Source organism: Mytilus galloprovincialis, chromosome 9 (assembly GCF_965363235.1).
Source record: "Mytilus galloprovincialis chromosome 9, xbMytGall1.hap1.1, whole genome shotgun sequence".
NCBI lineage: Eukaryota > Metazoa > Mollusca > Bivalvia > Mytilida > Mytilidae > Mytilus > Mytilus galloprovincialis.
The window spans coordinates 47,568,072-47,571,871 of record NC_134846.1 but is presented as its reverse complement, the minus strand read 5'-3'; the positions used below and the strand labels follow the sequence as shown (position 1 = coordinate 47,571,871).

The following is a 3,800-nucleotide window of genomic DNA, read 5'->3' as shown; positions in this document are numbered from 1 at the left end:
TTGAATAATTATGCTAAGTCTGATAAATCAAATGAGTACTCTATTGCTTTTAGTACATAATAAATGATATATTAGGGCATTTGAAAAGTATTTTTTTTGCAACATTTTAATTTTCAAAGCCCAAAATGTTGATAGTTGAAATTTTTCAATTTTAACGTCAAAATTTAACACGCAAAGATGAGTATAGAATTTAACATAGTGTCTATAATATATATCCTATTGTTATGAAACTTTGCAAGCAGTGTTATAATTTATTAAGCTTTGGTCATACCAAGTTTTTTTAAGATTTGTCAACTCTTTCTATCCTATTAGGTCCGAGACCACAATTGTCGTCCCTTGATTTTCGTTGTTCACGAATATAGTCCCTAGTGTTAACAGTGGGTTACTTGCCAATAATTTTTATACCCCTTCCAAATTTATTTCTCCAAGTTTAATGCCTCAAATTGTAAGTAAGGGGGTGAAATTACACTGTAAAAAAATTTGGGTCCAGAATTTTACAGGAAAGTAGTGATTTGGTCCAGCTGAAAAAGGTTAAAAATTAGCACTTCGGAAGCTGTCAAAAGATTTCAAGACACCCTAAACACAAAATTGTCCATATTTTGAGTTAGAGGCGATGAAGTTTTCTATAATTTTGATATAATTTGTCCCAAAAGTAGTACAACACACTGTAAAAGTTTCATTGGGAAAGCGCAGGTGGGATTTTTTTTATTTTCATTTATGTTCTAAAAGAAATGCACTACGAATTAATTGTGTTCTCGGACCATCTCTATTATTCATTATATCTGTAGTTTTGATACAATTGAAGTTTGAAAAGTTCGTACAAAAATGGCTACAGAAGGGTACATAAACCTTAAATAATGTCTCATATGTCGGTTAAAAGCTCATTGGAGCTTATGCAGTGCGTGAACCGGTGACAAAATATTATCGCCCCTGTAAACAGTGGGCTCTTCTGACTAGAGGTAATCGGTAAAGAACAGCGGAAAATGGTGTACATTGTTTACGAGCTTGAAATGAGCTAACACAGACGAACTGAGACGTGTCAACGTAATGTGAATATGATAATGCACCAGGTAAATTATTAATTGTTAAGTTTATCACATCATCGTATCTTCATATGATAGGTAAATAAGTGAATTTTCGATTTTAAGTGTCGTCAGGGTTCAAACCTGGAATCATGCCAACCTTTCATTATTTTTTTTATACTAACCTATAGTCGGAACATCTTGATTTTCTCCCAATTTGTAAAGTTAATTTATGCTGCTTGACATATATTTTTTTTGGGAAAAAAAATTGATATGCAGTCAAATGTGGCAGTTTTTAATATTTGTTGCTATGTGAAATAAAGGGAAGTAAATTAAAGTAAAAGAAGGCGCGCTTTTTCAAATAGTAAACAATTTAATTCAGATGCATAGTATTTTGTCAAATGATAAAGAATATCGTAGAAACTTGCTAGAAATTCATCTAATTTATAAAAGATATACAACATGACATACTGAAATCTGAAAAGGGGTAAAACCACCATACCTTGAACAAATTCAGTTAAAAAGGGGGGGGGGGGGGGGGGGGTAAAATGCTACGAAATTTAGATTTTATTTATTTTTTGTCGACAGCCAAAAGATGATTTGACATGTAACTAACTTCTTTTTCAATTTCATTGTAAAGTAAAATTGGCTTTTTTTTGGGGTCTCTGTTTATTGTGGTCTGATGTTTTCAGGTTCTCTTTGGATTGCCAAATAATATTATAATCATCTATAAATTGAATGTTCAAATTATTTTGCAGCAAAGGTGTGTATGGAAGGAAGACTGTCATAAAACCCAACAGTTCCGGATGGCCCTTTAAATAATTGCTTAACATCAATAGCGATGTAGGATTCAAGTGTTTAATTTAGCACAAGTTTAGCCAGGTTTTCCTTGTAATTGTGGCAGAAAAACCACTAGACAGTGTCATGCATTGAAAGGATATCAAACGGATATTTTATGGAATGATTCTCGTACATATAAAATCATATGCATAGGAATGTGGAGCTAGTGTCTTTCATGCAGCAATTTTTAATTTCCAATATAAACTCTGAAAAGACAAGAGCATAGAAATGTATACCAATGAGAAACATTCTTTGTGAATAAAATCATTCCAAAACTTAAATGTGTCATTAGTGTTGCATTATTTATCAGTAGAGATAATCAGATTCCAGTAAGATTGTCCAACTGATGGTTTTTGTTTGTAATCGTTTTTGTAAATCTTCGTTGTTTTGACAATCCGGGCTGTGCATGTTGCCCGGCTGACCCTTTCAGTGTGGGACAATATTTTGTTTATGATAAACAAAATCACCGATTCAAGACTGGAGCGGACCCCTTTTAGGCAGTTAGTGCGAATCTTTTAGGTTTAAACCATTACATGCAATACGGGGGGAGGGGGAATATTTTTTTTTACCGAGTCAAACATTTTTCCTAATTATAATACATTGAGATTTAATATATACTTTGCTATATGTAGTGTGTATATTAAAGTATTGCCAACAAAATTCATCAAATTTGGGATCATAATATTGTTTAAGAAAAACCCTTACCCCTGTACATCATAAAGGTTCATAATCTTCTGTAGCACACGTGCATGGTTAATTCGGATCACATATTTTCTATTCCGATGTTATAAGAATTCGAAGGTTCATATCATTTACAATATCATTCAAAAAATTTCTGGGATTTTTTTTTACTATCAACGTTGAACCTCGAGGTTACATTGTAGTAAAAAAAAATCCAATAAAAACGTTGAATGTATATGATATGCACCTTTAAATCTTATATTGTAGGACTCATGTTGTTCAAACATAATGTGTTGATCAATTATGTTATGATGATTTTGATAAACTTCACATTAGGTAATCTTTCACGTATATTGATTACATTATATCGAGTTGTCCCAACGATATACTTGTCGGTGTGCTCGATCATACGAATTTACCGACATTCATATAGACAAAATGACACAACTTTGAAAAATTCTTGTGACGAAACTACATTTCGGAACACGTTAAAAATTGGATACCCATAAAGCTACATTATTAAGGTTTGATATATATTTTTTTCAAAAAAAAAGAAAAATTTGCAGTCAAATCTGGCAGTTTTTTACACACCCCTATGTTGAACAATAGGTTGTTCAATTAACAGCATGTTTGGCAATTAAAAAATCATATATTAACACATTTAGCTTTAACATATACTTTATTTATAGTGGTTGTATAAAAGTTATATAATGGTTTTGTGTTTTAAGAGATATTCATCCCTATGCATATCGGGTTTTATGCGTAAATTGTCTCTCCTGTTCTTAGACCTTTTCTATCTCTTTCATAAGAAGAGTGACTTTTCTATTGTTCTAGTGTCACTGGAAATCCCACTGTATGTTTTATCTACCATGGCGACTCTAAATAAAGCTTATTTATTTATTTATTTATAACACTTTATTACATTTAAAGTGTAGAAAGTGTAGATCAGTGAAGATTAATCTGGTTTTCACGGGTCTACACGGAAGTTTTACACGAAAACTCATATTAAACGAACTTCGTATCACACACAGGGTTGAACTAGGTATGAAGAAGATAGATTTGGACACAAAAGCTGTGCTGGTAGAAGAAGTCGACCAAGACCGATCGCATCAAAGATGACCGCAACTTTTATTCTAGACGATCGTGACTGTCTTTTCCAGCAAAGCATTTTCTGATAAAAACAATTGTCTGGTAGGCGAAAAGGGTACGTTATCAGCTATGAAAATTGTCATAATGTTGAGGGACGATCACTGAAGG

At 32.4% G+C, this 3,800-nt stretch overlaps 1 long non-coding RNA gene across 1 annotated transcript; it reads left to right on the top strand.

Moving 5' to 3' along the window:
* Positions 1-898: 898 nt before the first annotated feature.
* LOC143046927 (uncharacterized) lies at positions 899-2,143 on the top strand. The gene is made up of 2 exons (XR_012969313.1): positions 899-1,070; positions 1,781-2,143. It is a non-coding gene; the product is annotated as an uncharacterized LOC143046927 (long non-coding RNA).
* The last annotated feature ends 1,657 nt before the right edge of the window (positions 2,144-3,800 follow it).